Here is a 25,294-nt window from a genome sequence, read left to right as displayed (position 1 = left end):
ATACAATGTCATGGGCAGAGACAAAAGGGAAGCAACACTGTCTGTGAGAGGCCATACTGGAAACCGTTTATGACTGCCCAGTGAAGCTAAACTGTGCTTCTAGCAAAAGGGTCAGTATGTCTGTCTACACCCTGGAGAAATCCTGTCTGTGCATGCACAAGAAAACACACATAGAGGAACAACACCAGAGCCATTTGTCTGTGGTGAGGAGAAATTATCCACACAGTAGACACAATTCGAAATGTCCATCAGAGAGAGGCCAATCAGTAAACTGTAGTGTGTCCAGGGACCGGAACACTTTACAGTAGAGAAGAGCCAACAGTTCTCTGGCCACAAGTGCCGTTCTCCATGACTATGGAGACCTCTCATAAAACATACCATGCAGGACAACGGTAAAGCTGGAGAGGTACACGAGAAACTAGGCATACTCAATGCTCACAAACATTTGAGAAATGCTCACGAAATGAGAAACGCTTTTATTAGAGAAGGTATTTAAATTATTAACCAGCAAGTGCAGCCTAAATTTCCAGTCTCGACAGATTCTCTCCATTCACTTGGCACCTTGGCACTACTTTTAACTGGTCCTGTGGTTGCCTAGTCATTGGTTCAATCAGGATTTCTACAGCGTTTGGTAGGAGTGGGCTCGAGGGTCTTCATAGACCTACCAGAAGGCTTGGTTCCAACACGAACTTCTAAACAGGCACAACAGGAGCCACGTGTGCCATTTAATGTTTTTGGTACAAAGAGAACAGGTAAAATAAACTTTAATAGCCCATTTCCTTTCTCTGAATATACTCAAACTAGTCAGCATTTCAAGTAAATTTAAAGCCCTGAAGTTCATTTTTATAGCAAGTCTATCACACAGAGCATCTGCCTGTTCGGATGCTGAATTTTCACTGAGAATATTTTATCTGCATTTATATTTCATCAAAATTACAGTGGCAAACAGATTTCCACCGAGAACTTGCTTGAAACTTACTTAAGAACTGATAACTGAGTGGAGCTCCGTGATTTAGATTAAAGTTGAAATTAATTAAAAGTAAAGTGTAAACATATTTCAATTCTAACCCACGGTTTGAAGAAATTATTTCTACTTGTTAATATTCTTTTCTGGGATTATTTTCATCCTATTGGAATAAATCTAAAAAACAATATCAGGGGAACTTTTGGGGGAAAGGCTGTTCCTTGGAGCCACCTACAGCAAAGAGTGTGGGGCCAAGTACAGAGGCCAATAAAGATGGGAACGTGTGTGTGTGTGTGTGTGTGTGTGTTGCACACTTATGTGTATAAAACAAAGAAAAAGAGGTCAAGAATTCAAAAGGGAGCATGGAGGATACATGGGAGAGGTTGGAGGGGGAAAGGAAAAGAGAAAAGTATGTTATTATAATTTTTTAATTATAAAAGAGCTGTCTGACTAAATAGTATTCTACAGAGTCAACCACATTTTCATTCTGTCTCATGCCGGTTTTTATGCACACGGTAAGAGAGAGAGAAGAGGTGGGGACAGGGAAAGGGACAGAGAGACGGAGAGAGGGAGAGAGGGAGAAAGGGAGAGAGGTGAAGGGAGGGAGCAAGCCCAGAAAGGGCACAGAGTGCCTCCTTAAGAAAATGACATCAACACAGCCTTTGAAAGTATTGATAATTAATAAGCCAGGCAGTGGCAATTAATATGTGTAGAGATGGGGCGCCTACTGTTCTCAGAGCCATAGCTCATTTAAAATACTCACCCTGTAATTTATGAGTGATATTTAATACCTCAGTGACCATAAACCTCAATGTTTTATTACCACTGCTTAGCATACCTTTGATGTGCTACCCAGTACTACGCAATCCAAAACAAATTACTTTCAGGAAGCTGGATACTATATAAATGCAGGAAAGTCATAAATAATGCACAGGGGGAACATTTTCTGTGGGTTCTGACACGCCACAATGGGGCTCTGTGAGCCTGACTTCGCCGGACCAGGAAAGGCTGTCCATCTTAGCAACTGCTGTCACACAGGGTGGGAGGGTGGACTTCCAGGCGCTGACTGATACCACTGTGTAAACCTGCAGCGGAGGCAGATGTAAATCAAACGAGGACCCTCTAGGAAGTCAACGTCTTCTTAATAAACTACAGATGTGCAAGAAACAGACCTCTCATTCACGCTGGTGGGCCCTTCCCAGTCTTCCTTCCTAGTATCGCATGAGCATGGCTGACTTCCGAGCCCGCTTTTAACTACAGTTGGTCAAAGTCCCATGAGACTCTTAAGTCCCACACCTACTGCTCTCAAAGATGAGGTATTTTCTCCCATCGCTGAGACACTGAAGTTCCCCGTGCAAAACGTCCTCCAAATCCCTCCCTGAGAGATCCCGCCTGCCCCCTTCTCATCACCTCTGCCTTTACACGAGGGACTATCCATTCCAACGGTACAATGTCTGTCCTTGGTCATACTCTCTCCCCTCTTTTAACATCAAGATCTTTACATTATCCCCTCACATTCTTGGTCTCCCTTCCGCTGCTTTCTTTCCATCTAGGCAAAGAGTGAATAAATATGTTTGTTTAAAATAAAATGTTTCTTTAACCTCTTACTCATGCCTTCAACTTGCTACTTCAATGGATTGAGCTGGAAATCTTGGCATCATCTGTAGCTTCTCTTCTTGTCCTCAGATCTCCTGTTTCTCTATAGCCTATCAGCTGTCTCCGTCTTCGCGCCACACCACCTCCTCATTCAGCTGCTGCACTGCCCTTGGGAGCCCTCCATTCCAATCACTGTTGCTCCTCAAGACCCAGCCTAGTACCAACACCCCTCTCTCCTAAGTTCACTCTTGGTAAAACCTTCCTAACCCACTCCTACTGTGTGCTGGTAATCTTGACTATCGACTTGCTAGATTTAGAATAACCATGAAAACAAACCCCTGTGCGTGTCTGCTAGGGATCTGCTTGACTGGGTTTATGTAGGTGACACCACCTCAAATGTTATCCACTGCAGGACTGAATAAAAAGGAAGCTGAGCTCTTCTTCTTCTTCTTCTTCTTCTTCTTCTTCTTCTTCTTCTTCTTCTTCTTCTTCTTCTTCTTCTTCTTCTCCTCCTTCTTCTTCTTCTCCTCCTCCTCCTCCTCCTCCTTCTTCTTCTCCTTCTTCTCCTTCTTCTCCTTCTCCTTCTCCTCCTCCTTCTCCTTTTCCTCTTCCTCCTCCTCCTCTTCTTCTCTTTTTCCTTCTCCTCCTCCTTCTCCTTTTCCTCTTCCTCCTCCTCCTCTTCTTCTCCTTTTCCTTCTCCTCCTTCTCTTCCTCCTCTTTCTTCCTCCTCCTCCTTCTCCTTTTCCTCTTCCTCCTCTTCTTCTCCTTTTCCTTCTCCTCCTCCTCTTCCTCCTCTTTCATCCTCCTCCTCCCCCTCCTCCTCTTTCTCCTCCTCTTCTCCCCCTCTTCCTCCTCTTCTTTCTTCTTTGAAAACACCTCTCTGTTATATAGAGAGTGTCCTGGAACTCTATGTAGACCAGGCTGGCCTTGAACTCACAGAGATCCAACGGCCTTTGTCTCCCTAGTGCTAAGATTAAAGGTGTGCACCACTACTCACATTCTCTCCCTCTGCTCCTTGTGTGCTCAATGTGTTCAATGTGTTCTGATGCCTCTACGATGTTCCTACCAGGACGGATAGGAGTCTCAAACTACGAGCCAAAATAAAGTTTCATGTTTCTTCTCAGGTGTTTTGTCATTGCAAAGAGAAAAGCAACTAATACAAACTGCCTGCAGAATGCAACCAAATTCACAGTCTGAAAACATAACACAGAGGCAGCTCAGCTGGTAAAGCGCTTGCCTGGCCTGCACGGAGCCCTGTGGTCCATCCCAAGAACTCCATAAACTGGACATGGTGCTACACACCTGTAATTTCAGAAAATGGTAGCGGGAAGAGGGTAAGGGGTTAAAGGCCATCCTCTGCTATAGAGCCAATTCAAGATCAGCCTTGGGTACATAAGATCCTGTCACCCAAAAAAGAAAGGCAGGGAGGGAGGAACAAAGGGAGATAAGAGAAAGTAAAACAAATTAAAGAAGACAAAGCGAATTAGAAATGACATTTGAAAATTCAAGTTCACATCTAGATACTCTCAAGTTCTTGACTTCCAAGCTAGAATCCTGATCTTTAGGTGGCTTCAACCCAGGCTTCAGGCCTGTGCCAAGCCAAGAAAAAGGGACTTAAATAAAGCATAGACCTAAAAAGAGTACCTGTGTTCAGACAAGCAACGTAGTGTTCTGAATTTTTAAGTACTGTGATTGGAGAGGCCTTAAACTACCAGCCATGACTTGTGGACCCCAAGAAAAGATTCCTTTTATAGCCTGTAGCAAGTGGCTTATAAATCTGTCACTGACCTTACAGGGAACACACACTTTTATATTCTTTGTCACTCTGGGAAGCAGAAGTCTCTATGAGAAGCAATCCGACAACATCTTAGTAAAGCTACCTTGAATTTCAGTCAACGTCACTTTAAAAAATTTGATCCTAGCATCGGAGAGGCCCTCGTCTGCCACTAGGCAGGGTAGAAGTCAACCAGAAGCCCCCCTGCCCACTAGGGTTCTAGTAGCAGGGGTTCAGGAGATCTGTCCCCAATGGCGTGAGCTCAAGAGAGCAGTCTTGCTCCTAGACAACGGCCTCAGGCAAGAGAGCTGGTCCTGTCCCTTGACTGGGCAGAGATGAAGAGCTAGCTAGCTCTGGTGACATGGGCATAGGAGAGCTGGTGGACTGACCAACTCAGGTCCAGATTCAGGGCTCTGAGTTGGCCCACCCCAACATCTACCCCATCTATGAAATGCTGGATTGTGGGAGAGACCGGTCCTGCAGATCCAAAGCTACAGGATCTCCATGATACAAGGCAACAACAGGACTCCTAGAAGAGTCCTGATGAGGATACAGTATGGATGGTGTAGCAGAGGCCAGAGGCTTCTAACCAGACCAATGAGTCATTGCAATGAACATTTGCAAGTAAAGCATATGATACACCATGACACGGCACAGTTTCCATGGTGAGATGGTCTATTATTATTATTATTATTATTATTATTATTATTATAGTGTTATTATTTATGTTTTTGTTTTCTTTTGTGGGGAGGTTGTAAGGGCAGAGAGAGGATGGATATGGAAGGATTGGGAGCTAAGTGAAATTGGAGTGCATGATTCACAAAAATATTAATAAAACTCCTAAACTATTGATCACAGATAAACTTGCACATGTGCAAAATAATGCTTGGCATGATTATGTCATCTTTCTGTGTCATTCATTCCAACACAGTGGTTCCCCAGCCTTCCTAAGGCCATGACCCTTTAATACAGTTCCTCATGTTGTGGTGACCTCCAGTCATAAAACTATTTTCATTGCTACTTCATATCTGTAATTTGGCTGCTGTTAAGAATTGTAATGTAGGGCTGGAGAGATGGCTCAGCCGTTAAAGGCTAGGCTCACAACCAAAAATATAAGAATTGTAATGTAATATCTGTGTTTTCCCAGGGACTCCTGCAAAAGGGTCATTTGACCCCCAAAGGGGGCACAGCCTACAGGTTGTGCTATTCTAGCTCACTTTAAAAAATATTGATCAAAGCCAAATGATCACCAATAGAAAATGAGTTATCATACTGTGTTTAGAGAAAGAAATATCAATGCAAAAAAAATCAACACAAATATCTAAAGGTATGACTGATGCCAAAGATCAGGCAGGGTTGTCACTGCATGAGGACGGAGCACAGAAGCTTGGGCTTGAAGCTCAGAGGCATTGGTGGGCTTAGTAAGGATGGACTATCTGTGCATAGAGTCATTCTATGACTGTTGAAGCTGGTGCTTTTTTTGTAGGTGACAATGCTTCCAAATGCTCAAGGGCAGTGGGAATCAACTTCGCAGGAACAGATGATGTGTGGTCTGTGGACCTTTTTTCTGCTATTTTTGGGAGTTCTTTCAACATACATGGTGATTAGTAGTGCTGACATGGCAGAAATGGAGATACTGAGTGAGAGAAATAAACACTGGCAAGTAAAGGAGCTTTATCCTTTTCCTCCTCCTCTTTCAAAGAACGAAGGGCTAATTGGACCAAACAAGCGAATACTTAGACACCGGGGAGCATCTCTTGGCCTCCTATGGGTTTGATGAGGTAGAGACCAGACTCACTTGACACAGCACACTCCTGAGGGGAATAAGTTGGAGATTCTCCTTAATGCTGAACCTCGTGGCCTTAGGAGGCCAACGTTTCTGATGGCCAGCTGTCTCTACTTTCCAGACTCCAATTTCCTCCATCTTCTGAGGGCCAGTGCTGAAGGCCAGATCTGGCTTAGAAGCAAGACGCATCTTATGCCAAGAAAGACAGCAGTTCAGGCCATTTTCTTGAGTCAACAACTGTGGCCAATAGTGAAGAATGTGGCTTTGTGGTGAGAGCCCAAAGGAAACCCTTGGAGGAGTAGGTCTCCCAGAATGTGTCCATCATGACAAGTTCTAAAGCATTGCCATGTGAACTCTGTCCTGAACCCTTGTCTGTGAAGATGAGGAAAGACTCCTCTGGCTCTCACTCACGCCCATACCTCAGCCTGCTTCTCTTTGTAACTTGGTAATTGGACAGAGGGCTATTTTAAATGTTTGTCCTCTAGTCTAGAGGCATTTGTTACAAGAAATCTTAAAAATTAATGAAGAGCTTATTTACACAATCTCTACGATGGCGAAGGAGTGACAAGTAGCCCTCAGCTAAGTCTTATAAATAGAGTAGAAGTATCTTAGCCAAGACATGAACGTAGCCCTTCGGGTGAGGTTCATGTCACTTCAGGTGACTTAGTGACAAATAGATCCTTACAAGGAAGTGCGTTTTGTACAGTGAAGGGACTCTGCACTTGGAATGGGCACCAGCCTGTGGACGACATGCTAGCCGGGGAGGCTGTGTATGGAGCTCTATGCAAAGTTCCTCATCTTGGTCTTTGTGATGTGGGTGTCCTTCCTCTCTGCTTCCCACAGAAGCCTGTCCATGGACTGGCTAGACAGATTCTCCAAGCCTCTCTGTCATGATCCACCATTCTGTGGCCTCTCTTTACTCTCGTTGTACCGGGGGTTCTCTGAGTGGTCATGTCAGAGTGGACATAAAGATCCATGCCTGTCTGTATCTGCTGTCAGGTCTTGTGTGGCTTTACTTACCGCCTTGTGCATCTAAGGCAAAGTGTGATGGTTTGGAGGAGGACGAATGTTGTGGTTTGCCCTGGAGTTATCTGTATTTTGATGCTAATTCCACTGCCCCAAGGACGGCTGCCTACTCAGGACTCAGGTGACTTCACCAGAACCTTCTCCCCATTGAATTTGTAAAATTACAGGTAAGGGGCAGGTACAGGATAGAAGGAGGCCTGTCACTGGAGGAGAAGGAAGGATGGATGGGAGAGAAGTTTGAAGGAAGAGGAGGAGACTGGAATGGAAAGGAGGAGATGGGGGGTGGGAGTGGAGAGAAAGAAGCCATGGCAGGACAATGGAGGCTGACGTTAAGATTCTGCTCTGTGCATTTACAGGTTATTAATGTTCTTAAGGGATGGATGGTACCACGGGCTTTGTATGTTTAAATGGGCAATTATATCTTACCAATTGGGTCAAAGATTATTGTGTTGTGTGTTCCTTATTGTGATGGTTTGAATGTAGGAAAGTGTGCGGTGGCTGGAGACACTGGGCCACTGTGGAGTTGGGATGTGTTTCCGCCAAGATACCTAGCAGATATCTTGGGGCACTGAGATGTCGGACCTAGCAGGGTAAAAGATATTTTTTTTTTATTTTTTATATTTTTACAACAGACTAAAAGCTTTGGAACTTACAAAAGTCCAGTCACCTTTATATAGACTATGTACATCTACTCTGCCTTTCTCCTGTAATATTTTATATAAAGATCAGCATGACAAGATGTTAACAAGCATCTTTAACCTCCTCCAAACCTGTGGACCTCCATACTGGCTTAAAATCAAGCAAAATGCAGTAGATGTCTAAAACTTCCAGTTTCTAACCCGTTATGCTGAATTGTTTTATGTCAACTTGACACAAACTAATGTCATTTGAGAGGAGGGAACCTCGATTAAGAAAATGCCTTCACAAGATTGGGCTGTTGGCAAGCCTGAAGGGCGTTTTCTTAATTACTGAATGATGGGGGAGGACCCAGCCCATTGTAGGTGGTGCTATTCCTGGACTGGTAGTCCTGGGATCTATAAGAAAGCAGGCTGAGCAAACCAAGGGAAGAAGCCAGTAAGCCACACCTTTCCATGGCTTCTAAGTCAACTGCTGCTTGTTTGAGTTCCTGTCTTGATTTCCTTCAATGATGAACTAAGATGTGGAAGTTTAGGGCAAACAAACCCTTTCCTCCCCAGCCTGCATTTGGTCATGGTGTTTCGCTATAGCAAGAGTATCCCGAACACGTCTAGAAAAGGCATCCGAATTAATGTTCTTGTAGGATGCTGTCTACAAGTCCCTTGTTAGCAGGATGGAGACTTGAGGATGCCTCACTTTAAAAATGTCTACCAAGTTATTGTAGATATTCAGAAACTGGAGGACTGATTAAATTGTGTTAAATTATCTGTCCTTTAATTTATTTAAATCAATTCCCTTTCCCTGCCTAATAATGACTTAGTTGGCATGGATAGACCCTGTGCCGGTGTCTGTTGATGGGAAACAGCTGGAGATCAGGATGATGCAGCTGGAAGGCCTGGTTCTCCCACTCTACACAATTGCTCAGGAGATGGCCAGAAGCATTGCTGGTGGTGTCTGTGACAAACGGCTTTGAATGGCAAACGGCTCTCTAATTTACGATTTCTGTCTGTTTCTCTCGTTCTCTTTGGCCACTTGCATGTGAACGTGTCTAAAATACATACATCCAACAAAATTTAAATGTCCTGAAAAGTGCTTTTGAAAGGTGCCCTATTATTGCTACTATTGTGAGTAAGGAGAAATCTGACCATCTGGATGTAAGGCAATCTCTCTCTTGGCAGCTAGGTGGGCCCTGTCCCGGTCTGAGGAGCCTTTAGACCACCCCAAAGCAGCCATAATGCCAATATATTTTGAATATGAATGCAAAGTCAATGTTAGCTTTCCTGTGATTTTTGCTAAGTACAATATACAGCACAGAGTCCAGGAAAGGCACCAGAGACTTAAGAACCCCAGGTTTGCTATATGAAAAATCTGACGAAGATATCCGACTCAGTTCTCACATGGATGGTTGCACATTTTGCTTCTCACGTCACGTCAACAACACAGAATGTGGGAGAGCACTCAGCACTCCTCTCAGTGTAAGAGTAACCCACTAACCTACAGCCCGTAAGGCCAAGCTCTCGGCCAGTGGGATGTTATCTCAGCTGGATGAGATTTGTCCTGAACTGTTAATCATATTTTCTATATTAACCTGCTCCGGCGACCTTCTGATTATGCCCACACTAACTAGTATGTCTTCACTGCAGGAGCCATATCCTTCCCTTGCTCTTGTTCCTGTTTTAATCTAGGCCGTGATGACCCAGGCAATAGTCAACTCGAATGGAGTCAAACATGAGTGCATGGGAAAAGGGAAAGAGCTCGAACCGTAGCGGGAAGATTAAACAGGCCGGGATGTTTTGTTCTAAAAAACCATGGCTACTCATATTGATGAGAATTGTGTTTTTGTGGTGTCGAGTCTCTGAGACTAATGAGGAGGGGATGAGGCCCGGAGGCAGGAGGGCTAGAAGCACCATAAATTAGTGAGAAGTAGTGTGGTTGGAAACTGTGGTGAGCTGCATGTGTTTTGTTTAATGGGGGAGTGGCTACCACACTCTAGGCGATTGGTTGCCTGCAAGAGCACAGCCCCAGAGTTCTTGACCTGTCCCCAACAGAACCCAAGATTCTGAGAACACACGAGGATGCTTCCAACTTCTAAATGTGAACAGAAAACAAACAATCAAACATACCCTCAAATACTTCTAAACAAGCTAAACTGTCCCCTGGGCTGCTCTACAATAGAATATCTTGGGTTGGGGGTGGGGTAAGGACTGCGTCATTGAGCAGATGAAAACACAGGGTAAATGCTTAGACACTAAAGCTCGTAGAGGCCTTTCTAACTCTGACACTCTTGCTGAGGGCTGATGAGCCCAGACACGGAGTCATATTTACTAATAATGGAGAATTCTGTCCCTTACTCAATGAAGTGATTTGTATATCCACAGTTCAGCTCAAATGTTTCAGTCCATCCCTTGAGCATCAGTTCAGGAATTTTTTTGTTTTCAAAGCCCATGAGAACATGGGTTAAATTAAGCCATATGCTTTTGATAGGCAGGTCTCCACATCTGGCCAATAGTCTTTTTCCAGACCTGTTTGTCACCTCATACATATTAATCAGCCTTGACTATCTGTTTTTCCACTTGGCCTAAATAAGCTACTAAGTCCTTCAAAATAAAGACCATATTCTGGCATTTACCAAATACCACAAAAATCACTCAACCCTGTGGGTTTCTTGTGTGTTTAAATGAATGGCTTATGAGTGGAGCCTCAGTCACAGGCTTAGTACTGAGGTGGGACTCCCTGAATGCTTTATCCAGTATGGCTGCTAATGCAACCCATTTCAAGCTTTTCACAGATACCTGAGAGCTAACTTATATGTAAAAAAGTCATTGAGAAAATATGTTTATAGAATCAATGGATAATGGAAAACACAGAGAATAAGAGAAAGGGGTGGCCCAGTGTTTCATTATTTTATGGTTAATATCATCTTTCTCAATAGACCACCACCAACTTGTTATTCAAAATTTCTTTGGCCCCAGCCTGCTAGAGAAAGGTCATTGCTTCACTCCCTTTCCCCCACAGGCCATGGGGGTCCTGGTGACCCCCAATCATAAAACTTTTCACTGCTATTTCATGTCTGTAATTTTGCTGCTGTTGTGAATAATGTGTAAACACCTGGCATGTGATCCCCAAAGGGGTCACACCCTCAGGTTGAGAACCACTGATTTACACAGCTCTGGGGGTCAAACTCCGAGCTTCTTCATGCTAAGAAAGCACTCCACCAACCAAAACTACTCCGTTAAGTAATCTTACAAAATGAGGCATTTTTTTTCATCTTTATTAACTTGGGAATTTCTTATTTACATTTCGATTGTTGTTCCCTTTCCCAGTTTCCGGGCCAACATCCCCCCTAACCCCTAACCCCTAACCCCTCCCCCCTCCCCCTCCCCTTCTCTATGGGTGTTCCCCTCCCCATCCTCCCCCCATTGCCGCCCTCCCCCCAACAGTCTAGTTCACTGGGGGTTCAGTCTTAGCAGGACCCAGGGCTTCCCCTTCCACTGGTGCTCTTACTAGGCTATTCATTGCTACCTATGAGGTCAGAGTCCAGGGTCAGTCCATGTATAGTCTTTAGGTAGTGGCTTAGTCCCTGGAAGCTCTGGTTGCTTGGCACTGTTGTACATATGGGGTCTCGAGCCCCAAAATGAGGCATTTTATGATATCTTCACACCTCCCCTTAAATTCACAGTCACCCCAATACCCTAGCTTGTCCCCCATCACCTCTCTTAATAGTCACCTTCATGTCACTCAAATTCCACACAGAAAAGAAGACATATGATGTTTATCTTCCTGGCTCTGGCTTATCAGCTTACCATGATGATAGGAGACAGTATTTTGCCGTCTGTTCTTTGAACAAATGCACAGACACTGGCCACTGAGCTGGCAAAGTCCCTACTCCAGAGCAGATGACACCTGAGTGCTGTCACAGTGTCATTTCCTTTGTTCTGTATCAGAAGATCCAGTGGAAAGCTTTTCATCTGTCAAGAACATCAGTGGTATTTGTATGTTGATACCTTTGCTCTGAAAAGCAAAGGAAAACACAATGTGCTATGTTGTGGTATTGGGCAGGATTCTCTAGGGAACAGAACTAATGGAATGAATCTCTATATTATGTATGTAATATGTATGTGTGTAATACGAACATATACATAGGAACCCTCACATAACGTTAGCGTCCAATGATTCAAAAGGAAGTTGGAGTGTAAGGGATAGGTGACTTCTGGAAAATGTAAAGTAACGGAATCTTTCCCTGCTTCTTTGTGGAAGTTGAGGAACCATATATATGATGAGAATCTGACAAAACTTGGTAAGTTACCTTCTGAATCGATTAAAATCTGTTGCAAGCCCTTTCGTGTAAGTCTTTCTAACTTCATGGTAATTAGCTTCACGGAGTGTTGCCAGACGGCATATTTTTTTTTCTACTCTGAGCCCCTTTCTAAGCACTCCTGGGAATGTCTGAAATATGAGATAAGCATTCGTACCCCAAAGTTTTATTAAAAAGTTTAATTAACACAGATGCCAAATGCCACATTCCTTGCCATACAATAGGTAGACTGCATGCACCTCTGTGAGCTACGACTGTAAAACCCACTTCTCCCACAAGCACAGCTTCCCTTCACTTCCTGGGAGGCATGAGAGCCCTGGGGATGGTTGCCACCCCCCTTCAGCATTTGAAGTTCTCAGGACTCCAGATACTGCACACAGGAGCTTGGTCAAGCTGATTTCCATCCTGTCTTCTTCATTAGTGTCTCTCTTCTTTACCAGTCCTGGACCTACAATGCAGGTCCTCAGTCATTTGCTACCTTCTTGGAAGCCTGGCTAAGATGGGCTGGATTCTGGGTCAAACTGGAGCGTTGGTGAGGGTGGTTGATCTCCACCTGAGCCCTCCCCTGGAGGTGGGGGCTCTCTGATGCACATTTCTAGCCCCCCCGAAACTGAGGGAATTCTCTTTTCTGGTGGTGATATCTAAGACAGTAAGGGAGAGTGAGGCATCAGAGGTGGGCCCATCATCTGTTCCTATTGGCCAAAGTAAATGTCAAGACCAACAAAGACACAGGGGATGGAAACACGCAAGCTCACATTGAAAGAGATGCCAAGCAACATGGGAAACCGAATCGTTGTACCTAAGTGGACCATTTTGCCTAAACCTTTGTTTACTTGTCACGAGGCGCAATTTGACAACTGTCTTAGTTTGAGGACTCCTGGAGCCGATCCTGAGACAACAATCAAGCATGAGTGGTTCGTTAGTTTGACAGGAAAGTGGAACTGTGAGACAGGCAAGGACAGAGGCAGTAAAGGGTTTGGTGCCAAGCAATTGTGGGTAGGTGATGCTCTCCAGCAGTGACACTTCGGAACCTGTACCGGGCACATCCTGCGTGGAGAATAAGGGAGCTGGGCTGTTTTGACAGCAGCTCCTCTCAGTCCATGGCTCACAAGTGCTTGTAGAGAAGGGGGGCACTCGTGTCCAGATCCATCTGACCTGCTGAAATGGCAGAATGGACTGTTGGTCAGGCTGCGCCCACGCACTGAAGCAGTGGCGGCAAAGGCTGTGGTAAGACACTGACTGGCAGAGTCCTCTTAACATCCAGCATTCCCGCTACCACTCACTGTACAGCCCACTGAAGTCTAAGCTGTGAGCAAACTCACTAACATCCGTGAACAGCACCTTCTGCCATAACAGGCAACTCATAGGTGTGCTTTGAAGGTCACATATCTATAAAGTATTTCTGGTGACCTAGGGATGCACAGTGCGGGCATTCAGATCGAGACATTAAAATTTCTGCTCATTCATTCCTCAAACATTTGAATAAAATAGCAAGTCCTTTGAACTGTTCACTTGGTCACTTCTTTTATACTTAGCCACTGCTCTGGGCCTCTATGACAGCACCCCTCCCCCACCCCAACTACAAAGCATGCAGACGGGGAGCAATAACTTATTAGATATCGGTAAACCACTCATCCCACGGCGGCACGATGCAGTTCCCATGGGACCGTCACCCAAATCAAAACACTGTTAAAACATTAAAAGAAGAGAAATCCCAGAACTTCTGTCTGCAGACCACAACCGGCTTGAACTAGAAACTGGTTTCAGAGAGGGTGATAAAAGTTAGGGTAGAAATCACTAAAATTGAAACCAGGAGATCAGTGGAGAAAATCATGATAACCAAAAGCTCTTTGAAGGAAATCACTAAAATTAATAAATTCTGAGCCAGAAGGAAGGGGTGGGATTGGAAATGAATGCATGTAACACTAGATAATGTGAACTTTGGAAAACAGTGAAAAGATTGGTATGCTGGTGCCTTTCGTGACCAGATGAAATGGAACAACACAAAATCTAACAAACTTCACATAAGAAGAAATAGATCACCTTCAATACATGGATGCGTGTTTTGTTTTTAAAGCCTCTCTCCATGTTGTATGTACCTGTGTATGTATATGTTCCAGCTCATGCACATATAGAGGTCAAAGGTTGATGTTGACTGTCTTCCTGGTTCAATCTCCACCCTGTCTATTTTTTGAGACAGGCTGCTTCTTTGAAGTTCAGCTCCCCGTTTCAGCATGACTGAGAGGCCACCAACCCTCTGGAATCCACAGGTCTCTAGTTCCCATCAGCCTGGCATTACAGACATGTGGCTCCATGCCTGGTTTTAACATGGTTACTAGGGATCCGAACTCAGTTCTTCATGCTTTCTTGGTGAACACCTTGTTCACTAAGCCACGTCCCAGCCCCCAATAAAGAAATGTAATCAATAATTTCTTTCTTCCTGTTATAGTTTATATGAGTGTCCCTCAGACAGCCCCAGGTTAAAGGCCAGGATGGCATTATTGGAAGGTGCTTTGGATCATTACAAAGCAGGGCCTTATGGCACATCTTTGGGTCATTTCAAGTATGCTGAAAGAGGGTTGGGGCCCTAGTGTGCTCTCTTTCTTCCTGTTCTACCTCCTGACCTAAGCAGTAAGTAGTTTGTTCTGCTATTTGCTCCTGATATGATGAGCTGCCCTTATCAAAAGTCCAGAGCAAGGCTTTACTGAGAAACTCCAGAGCCACAAACTAAATTAAACTTTTCTCTTTATAAGTTGATTGCCTCAAGCATTTTTTTTATATTAATGGGTAGCTCATGCAAATTCTGCACTTGTTTCTTCTCTTATTGTTGGGATAAAATGCCAAGAAAGGAAAGGTTTGTTTTGACAAAAAGTAACACAAACCCTTCAGCTAACACCATACTCACTGAGGAAAAGAGTGAATAGCTCTCCTGATAGGATCGGGAAGAAGGCATGGGTGGGTGCCCATCTTTGGTCAGCATGGAACGGCTGCTATAATAAGACAAGAGTAAGTCGTACAGTCTGTGGAGATTGGAAAAGACAAGTTAAATCGTATCAGTTTATAGGTGTTCATTGGTAGTCTCCATGGGCAACCTGAAAGCATGAGTAAGACAAGGAGCAGAAACTAACAGAGATTGTAGTAAGATTTTAGGATATAGATTAATATGCAGTAATCAATCACCTTCCTATAAGGAAACAAGGGGAGCAGAAAACACTGATTGACCCACAACAGCCTGTGACTCTTTCTCCAGGGGAGTCGATGCTCTCCTCTGGTCTCCATTGGCACCCACTCATGTGCACATAAATGCACACATGTACCCCCCCCACACACACACACAAATAGAAGAACTCTTTAAAAAAGAGCAGCCTTACATACATAACCTATAACTGCGGGTGATGTGTCCATGTAGGTCGACACGGATGGAGCATAAAGGGAGGCGGGACTGTGCATGGGGCAGGGGAAATGGGAATGTGCTGTACTTTCTACTCAGTGTAGCTATGAACTTACAATCGCTGTCTTAGTTAGGTTTTACGGCTGTGAACAGGCACCATGACCAAGGCGACTCATATAAGAACATTTAATTGGGGCTGGCCTACAGGTTCAGAGGTTCAGTCCATTATCATCAAGGTGGGAGCCTGGCAGTGTCCAGGCAGGCATGGTGCAGGAGGAGCTGAGCTCGACATCTTCGTCTGAAGGCTGCTAGCAGAAGACTGACCTCCAGGCAGCTAGCACTAGGATACTAAAGTCCACACCCACAGTGACACACCTACTCCAACAAGGCCACACCTCCAAATAGGGTGACTCCTTGAGCTAAGCATATTCAAGCCATCACAATTGCTGTAAAAAAAATTTTGTGAGGAGTAAAGGAAGAAGGTAAGAAAAATCGTAAGACAGACAGACAGACACACACACACACACACATACACACACACCACACACATGGAGCAGGGAGAGAGAGAGAGAGAGAGAGAGAGAGAGAGAGAGAGAGAGAGAGAGAGAGATTATTGTCTTTTGCTAGATATTGCAGCAGCTTGATAATACAGAAGTGGTCCGGCATGCAACTTTCTTCCCTCAGGCTGGACCAATGCTAACTAAAAGCTTGCAATGGAAAACTGCCCCTCCTGTGTGCACACAGCGTGGAACCCTGGGAATCCACAGCAGCCCACACACATTTGATGAGATTGTGCTTTTCTCTGAAGCCACTCCTTCTTTCTCACTCCTGGAAGGCTTTCAACCAATGACGGTCTTGTTTGTTCTTCACCGATGGGTGACCTTTCATGACGGGTAGCAGTTTAATGAAATCATAAGGCTAAAATAGAATTCTCTTTGTCTTTGAAGTCTGCATTTCAGACTTTCTGCTCCTTCGCCAAAAACAAAGAGCTGCCTTGGATAAGAGAGGGTAGGGATAGGGTGGGGGCAGAGCCGAAGCAGAGAGGGCAGAGCCTGGTCACTGAGCAGGGTGTCAGCTCTGAGTGACCTTGCGTGTTCCAGGACCCACAGCTTTCATTTGACTCCTGGAACTTACCCAGAGAACTTAGAGACACTAACATGGCTTCCTCTGGGTGGCCGGGACAAACCTTTTTCACAAAAGGTTTGCAGGAGACTTGAAGGGACTTGGGAGTCAGTCCTTGGGCCTAAGGAAAGCCCTGCCTGTTCTTCTATTTGAAAAGTCTACTTTTTCCCCGTTCTTGGTAGGAGAAAAAAAAATAGCTTTTCCCTGAAATATATTGTATTTGTTTCTCTTATTTTTCTCAGCATTCTCTTACCAGTTTTCCCCCCACAATTATTTTATCTTGCTTCAAGCAACTTGGAAGATATCATCACCTGTGAAAACAGCGTTGTGCTGTAGTGGCACCTTCTATAGAAATACATGCAAGTGAGAGTATGTGGGGTTCCAGGAGCTCTTCCAGGCTTGAGTTTGAGGGTGCAAAAGGGGTGCATATTCTCATCTTCCGGTATCCATTTGTAGTTCTGTCCTCCCAAACTTGACTGACACCAAGAATGCCTTTGGCAATTAATTAAGCTTTTCTTCTACACCGTGATTAAAGATTAGACTTATGTAAATGTCTTAGGAGTGATCGCATCAGTCTGAAACTCACATGAACTGTATTACAGGTTCTTCCCAGTAAGTCCTGATTGTGTTGGGCGCACACAGGGTACCTCTACCAAAGAAAAGGAAAGTGGGAGATGGATTTTGTCATTCTTACGATCACCCCACATCTTTTGCACACCCATCTTGTGTTTGGCGAATCCTTTAACAGCCATCTGCTTTCTTTATTTACAAAAAAAAAAAAAAAAAAAACAAAGCCGCACTGACCTCTACCAACATGGGTACCACCTTATACAATGCTTGCCAATGAGATGCCCATCTGAGAAGAGCAGCTTGAGAAACTATGTCACTTGATGATGCTTGGGATAGGCACAGATGCTAACGGCACACCCACAAGTTAAGCCCCCAGGCCTTGAGCAGCCCCATCGAGCCCTCCAACGGCAGCAAAGGGGACTTCCCAGAGCAATTCCATGGCACTGTTTAGACGCTCCGGGATGCAAGCTATCCCTTCATAACTTGAGTCTAGCTGTGCTGAGTCCTTTTGTCCACTCAAGACTGGCCAATAGAGCATTGTTTTAATGATCAAATTCCGCTCTGGACTGGGTTTGAGTCTATGAACACTCAACTGCCTTTTCATTCTGTTGAAATTCTGCCAGGCTCTTAGAAAAATTATAATAATAATAATAATAATAATAATAATAATAATAATAATAATAATAATAATAATAAAAGACCACAGTCATTTCTCTGTGGAGATGGACCCCCGAGTCCTGAGCATTGATGTGGTCCTTTTAAAAATTATAAATAATTCCCTCTGATACATCATTTTCTGGGTTCAGAGAGTTGGCATAACAGCGGGAGGACAAAAATAAAACCAAGTTCCGAATACTAAGTTGGAATGCCTGACCCACATTACAGTCACCCATAAGCTCTCTGTACGTTTAAGAAAAAGCAGGTCTGGTGATGACACGTATGTAGCGGGCAAGCAGGTGTTTCCACAAGCTCTGCTCAGACAATGGTTTGGTCCTGGCTGCACACTGAACTCACTGTGAAACGTTTAAAAGGCCAACCCCAGTCGGGAACGCTGCATCAGTACTGATGCGCACTGAGGCGTGGGAACCACCGCCATCTTTAAAAGTTGCCCGGCCAATGCTAAGACAATGGTTAAAACCTCAGCGTGAGCGTGAACCCAGGTCCTAAATATGAGGAATTCCAATGAAGGAAGTCAGGGGCTCCTTGTGGGGTTCTCAGTCTCACTAACAAAAGAATTTAAGAACAGAATCCAGTGGAGGTTCAAGGACAATTTCATAGCGACTAAAAGAAAAGGTTCCGGGCAGGCAAGCTGTCAGTCTCAGCCGCTGCCAGGAGGAGGATGGAGGCGAGATGGTTTTTACGAAGGGTTAAGACAGCGTGGAGGTCAAGCAGGGATGTGGTGAGCAAGCAACCATATGACAGGGAAGGGAGCATTGGAGAAAAAGCGAGCAAGCCTGAAGTGCTAGAGAAAGCATGCTTAGAAACAAAAAGAACAGGAAATATGGCTTTCTGAGTAATTCCGAAAGACAGACAGACACAGTGGCTGCGCCAATATTGCCATTTAAGCTCCTGAACAGTGAGGCGGGGATTCTGGGAATGGAAGTACAACACTCCATCAAAGGGACGATTGTTCTGACTATCTCTTTGGTGGGACTTACAGCGAACCTTCTTTCCTAGTCCTCCCTCTCTGAGAAATGATTCCTTAGACAGCTCTTTGATGCTGTCCAGCTGAAGTGCCAAGTCTCCACGCTGGCCAGAGATTTCATCCTCTTGACTTAAAGGAAATAATTTTCCCCCAATGGGCTTGTGCTGCTGCTGTGTCAATATTGTTAAGACTATATCACAGTGATATATAGAAGCATGTCAGTTTATATGTTTTATATATAAACATATGCTCTCTCCAGATAGACATAGATAGATATAAATAGATAAATGAGAGATAGAGATAGATTAATAGATGATAGATACAAATAGATTAATGATAGATAGATAGATGATAGATATAGATAGATAAATGATTTATAGATAGATACATGAAAATATGTATCAAATAAATGACTTGCCACTTAGAGTCATAAAAGAGTATAACCTGTCCATCGAGCTTTCACTTTAGTCTAAGAGGCACTGGCTACCTTCTTTTCCAGGATGCTCACAAATTGAGCAAATCCACATGTTTATTTGAGCCCTGTGGGCTGGACACTGCCTCTTTAATAATGTCTGCGACAATTCATTGAATACAGGTCTTCACAAAATACATGAAAGGCTACCATGAGCTGGGGACTGGGACATCACTGAATGGCTTGGAAGACACACCAGAGGAAAGTTGCTTTTCAAGGTTCAGTGTTAATCAAAGCATCAGGAAGATTGCCCTGGAGTTGAAAACCAGAGACGAAATAGCCCAAGTGTAGATCGTTGCTGTCTGAGAGAGTTTGGATGAGAATGAACCCCACAGGCTCATATGTTTGAATATTCAGTCTCCAATTGGTGGGACTTTGAGGGAAGGATTAGGAGGTGTGGCCTTGTTGGGAGGTGTGTCACTGGAGCTGGGCTTTGAGGGGTCAAAAGACTCTCACATCATTCCCAGTGAGCCTCTTTACCTCCTGCTTGTGGATCAAGATGTGAGCTCTCAGCTCTTTCCCCTGCCACGTCTTTGTTCCACCATCATGGACCCGAACCCCCTGCAACCAGAAACCCGATTAAAGGCTTTCTTTTATAAGTTGCCTCAGTGAAGGTGTTTCATCACAGTGGCAAAGAAAGGTCGATAATACACCATTACAACAAGAGTACAGAAGAGCTAAAACCAAGGAGTAGAGAAGCATCACACCAAGTCACACTAATCCAGGCATGGGTGCCACGACAAGAATGGGAAGGAAGTTCGTAAGGCAAGGCAGGCTGAGTGAAGAAACTCAACGATGAAACAAGCTGGAGTCCAGCCAGAGGGGAAGAGTGGAGATCTGCAAGGAAGGAAAGAAAGGCTCCATTCTAATTCTGAACCAAAAGCTTATGCAAGATGACAGAGGTATGAGGTTGACCCTACTGGTCCTTGTGGCTGTGTCTTAGGGACAACTGGACCACTGCAATCATCCAGAGACCACTAGGGAGACGCTTCATCAAGATGCTCCTGGGCTGGCCCACCCTCCACAAAAGTTCCCGCTCTCTGCCTTTTTCTTCCTGGCCCTGCCCACTGCTACTTTCAGCACTCGTGCTCGGGTCATGGTTGGTACCTGTGGATGTGGAAACGACGAGGGACTTTCACTCGCTTCATCTGCAGTTGCTTTGTGTTCAGTCTTTTGTGCTTTCAGTGCATAGGCTTCTGCCACAAACTCTCATGCTTGCTGTTTTAAAAATCAGTGACTTGCAAAGCCATTACTTAATGCTGTTATGAAAAAGGACCAGCCATGAGGAGATCTGAGTTTTTACTAAAAGACCCAGAAGGAAACCTGAATGGGAACTTTTCTGGCGAGAAAGACACATTATGGCAGAGATGTATTCATAGAGGAACGGACGAATAGAACAAATGAAAATCTAGAAACAGACTCATATACATATGTAAAATTTCAGACATGTTAAATGTGGCACCTACTCTGTGCTAAGAAAATTACTTCACACTAAGAACTGGGATACTTTACTAATCAAGTGTAGATCCCTAACTTCTGTTGAGATCAGCCTTTGTAGACAAGAAGAGATGGCTCTCTGAGGACCGGCGAGGTCATCTTCCTTAGCAACAGTGTGCATTATGTTAATGCTTGCTATTGAAATGGAGGAAGAGATGGTGATGGTAAATTTGAAATAGAAATTTAATAGGAAATACATTTGATGAAAATAAACACCAATAGTCCCAGCACTCAGGAGGCAGAAGCGGACGATCATAAAGTGAAGGTTGCATAGCAACTTTGGGGACAGCTTGGGTTGAGTAGAAAGACTGTCCCCTAAACCAGGAGGGGCAGGAGGAGAAAAGGAAGTTGATAAATCTGTTGCTCATAGTTTCATAACTGAGCTCAACAAGGATGACTACGGATCAGTACTTAGAACACACACACACACACACACACACACACACACACACACACGCATGCACACATACACAGAGACACACGCACACAGAGACACACACACAGACATACACACACACACACACACACACACACACACACACACACACACACTGTGCAAGGAAGCTGGCCAATGGCCTCTAGCAGTATTGGTTAAGCCTATTCTAAGGGCTCCATAATGATTTCTAAAAAAAGAAAACTGAACTGGCCAAGTACAGTTAGAGCCTGGCAGAAGAGCCACAGGGATCAACCATGTGAGGCCATTATGGTTTATAAATGTTTTGAGGGGTGGAAAATCTGGAGACCCTCATCTGAGATTTCAGCCACCACTGTCTCCCGCTCCCACATATGCACATGGTGCTAGAAATATAGAATATATATATATATATATATATATATATATATATATATGAAGAAGTGTGGCTGGAGTTCTTGGCTCAGTCTCATTGTGTGCTGTAGTTATACAGCTGCTTGAGAATTGCTCAGGCTCTGTAACCCCAATAAACTATCTGGATCACCAAGCTAGAGTTGAGTGGAATGGTTTTGCCTGGCATGTGTCTCCCCAGGAAAAGCAACGCAATGGTGTTATCAGCAAACCAGGTCAAGCATGAGGCTGGGCCAGTGTGACCAATGAAATTCAATGGTACCAAAAGGTCCTAAGAGGAACCTTGTCCATGCCTCTGTTTACTCTACAACAGCAGAATTCAGTGGTTGCAGAAAGATCCCTAATTCACACAGCCAAAACACTATTTAGTATCTGCCTTTTTCATGAAAAAAACAAAACAAAAACAAAACCTTGATTCATTTTATTGACTACAGTTTTCAAATGTAACACAGGGTGGTGGAGATGTAGCCAGAGGGAGTGTCTTAGAGTTTTACTGCTGTAAACAGACACCATGACCAAGGATGACATTTAACTGGGGCTGGCTTACAGGTTCTGAGGTTCAGTCCATTATCATCAAGGCGGGAACATGGCAGCATCCAGGCAGGCATGGTGCAGGAGAAGCTGAGAGAGCATCTTCATCTGAAGGCTGCTAGCAGAATACTGGTTTCCAGGCAGCTAGGATGAGGTACTAAAGCACATGTCCACAAGTAGTGACACATCTAGTCCAACAAGGCCACACCCACTCCAACAAGGCCACACCCACTTCAACAAGGCCACACCCACTCCAACAAGGCCACACCTCCTAATAGTGCCACTCCCTGCCTGGCCCAAGCATATATAAACCCTCACAGGGAGAAAGAATGCTTTAGATCTAGAAAAGAAGCAGGATTGCTCTGGTGTCTTGATGGGAGCCTTTCCACTCCTGTTAGCTAAGACCTAGTCAAACGTGAACTTGGACTAACATCTCCCAGCCTCAGAAGTGGGTCTCTAGAAGCATCTTAGAAATGGGCTTCCTCTGGTCCTCTTTACATATTCTAACTCTAGAGTGGCCCCCAACGGATTAGAAAGAAGAAATCAACAGGAAATTCATCACGTGTGCGCTGTTACATTTCATCTTAAAGAACATACATCTTCTTCTTCTGGTTTTGTTTGTTTGTTTGAAGAAAGAACAGGATTGTTCTATAGGTCTGTTGTAAAGTGGGGGGCGGGGGGTACGGAGAAAGTGAAATTTCTCAAATCTGAGCAGGGATGAGGGATGGAAGTGCTCTTAGCGCTTATCAGGACTTTATTTTAACTCTTCACACAAATCAGTAATCTTACTGTTTGCCATGGTGAGACAATTGCATGTATTTGCATTTTTTTTTCTGTGTGTGAGAATTTAATTTTTTACAACCCGCTGTGTTTTTCAGGCCCTTTAACTAATAGGCTTTTATCACCTTATGATTGCCTAATTTTCTCTTAATTGCTTTATGACAATACAATTTATTGTACTCACTCCCACCCTGCGGGTCCACTTCCTAATGAAGGACTTAGGCGTTCGCATGTGCTACCGTGCACTGGCTTAATATTTGAATCCCTCTTCTTCCTCACAAGAAGAGGAAGGGAAACCGAAGTTGAAAGAGCGATACTATTGTTCTGCACACTGGCCACCAAGGTCCTTCTGCTGACGTTGGCACGGCTTTTTGAGTCGTATACACATGAACACGTTGTACACGAAGAGAACAAACTAGCTGCGGCCACTGAGAGACACAGAGCCTCCCTGGGTCTGTGATTCCCACCCACCGCTCCTGTACGAAGTGCTTATTAGATTTGTTAATTTGATTAAGTGGAGGTGTTTGTCATGTGTGTGGGGGGGGCAACAAATTCAGAGCAAATTTTCAAAGCAGCCATTTCTAGTTAACGATTCTGACAAAAATCACTATGGAAGTAGAGCTAAGGGCTGGAATGCATCCCAGTAGTAAAACACTCCCTAGTGTGCACCAAGCCCTTGGTTCCTTCACCAACAATGCAGAGGAAAGAAAACCCCTGAGAGTAAAGATGGCTGTCTTCTAAAATCACTCAGTCCAGGTCAGCATGCACAGTACATCGTTAGGACTGACCTGGGTGTATTTCTTGATGACAGATAAAAAAATTACAGCAAGTAAAATCTAGTCAGCTGAAGCAGCATCTCTTGGAATGGAGTCACAAGCTTGCCTAAGGCAGCAGACAATAATGCAAACTCGTATCTACCATTTTAATGATTTGATAATAGCTACCATCAGTTGTGAGAGTCTGAAATGTAACATGCACTTTATACAATTTTACCAACCTTCCACAGATTTAATAAGGTAGCTTCCATTCTCGCTGAGAACTTTCACTGACAAAATTCACATAAGTAGTAGATGGCAGAGACTAGGTTCAAGACCCAGACATTGTAACCATAAGGCCCCTACCTAGCTAGTACACATGTGGTCTCTCTTTAAAAGCTTTCCTTGCTTCTAAAGTCTTAGAGCTGGTAACATAGAAACAGCATGCTCTCCTTGCTACAAATGAAGACCAGGGGATGCAGAACTATTCCTGTACCCAACCTCATGGTCAGGAAAGCCAGGTTTCTCAATGCCAGAGCCTGCATTCTTTTAAAAAATGGAGTGGTTTTGAATTGAAACCTGTCGTCATACTGGAAACTTAAGTAGAAAGCATGTTTGTAAGTCAAAGTACAAACATCTGGGCTCCCACTGGTTTGGCTGGCAACCAGTGAGGGAGAGGAGGCCTCCTTCTGGTGCCGTGATTGGTCATTTACTCAATGGCCTTGGACAAGTAAGACCTAAAAGGATGACGTTCAACTAGAGTCCCCACACTTCCTTCCAGGTCTGTAGGGTGTGAGTTTATGGACTATGACCACTGTAATATAACCATTAGCCAGGAGGCCTGGGGGGTATAATATCTATCTGCTTAACATTTCTTTATATAGATAGAATATGAGATTTAAATTTATTACATTTATAATAATAATGATGCTTGGAACTATTGGGTCTCTGCCTGTAGCTGTCTAGTGAACTTAGGCTATGCAGACATAAATATCTTCAGATAATTCAGGTCAAACTGATGTTTAGTTCTGAAGATAAAATGAAAATGGAATGTACCGCTTTAAGAGTTAAAGGAGTATATATCTTTTTACAGAGTTTGCTATGCAGGCATAAGAACCTGAGTTTGGGATACAACCATTCTGGAAATCAGTCTGGAGGTTCCTCAGAAAATTGGACATTGGACTACCTGAGGACCCAGCTATACCTCTCTTGGTCATATACCCAAAAGATGCCCCAACATATAACAAAGGCATGTGCTCCACTATGTTCATAGCAGCCTTATTTATAATAGCCAGAAGTGGAAAGAACCCAGATGCCCTTCAACAGAGGAATGGATACAGAAAATGTGGTCCATCTACACAGTGCAATATTATTCAGCTATCGAAAACAATGACTTTATGAAATTCATAGGCAAATGGATGGAACTGGAAAATATCATCCTGAGTGAGGTAACCCAATCACAGAAAAACACACATGGTATGCACTCATTGATAAGTGGCTATTAGCCCAAATGCTTGAATTATCCTAGATGCACAGAACACATGAAACTCAAGAAGGATGACCAAAATGTGAATGCTTCACTCCTTCTTTAAAAGGGGAACAAGAATACCC

General features: G+C 44.1%; 1 long non-coding RNA gene across 1 annotated transcript in view; it reads right to left on the bottom strand.

Moving 5' to 3' along the window:
* Window positions 1-25,294, bottom strand: part of LOC120100619 (uncharacterized) — a 45,702-nt gene that overhangs the window by 17,687 nt on the left and 2,721 nt on the right. The gene's annotated exons all lie outside the window — the stretch shown is intronic.

The sequence above is a fragment of the Rattus norvegicus genome, chromosome 2 (assembly GCF_021556685.1).
Source record: "Rattus norvegicus strain SHRSP/BbbUtx chromosome 2, alternate assembly SHRSP_T2T, whole genome shotgun sequence".
In the NCBI taxonomy this organism is placed as follows: Eukaryota; Metazoa; Chordata; class Mammalia; order Rodentia; family Muridae; genus Rattus; species Rattus norvegicus.
This window is presented reverse-complemented; position numbering and strand designations above follow the sequence as displayed.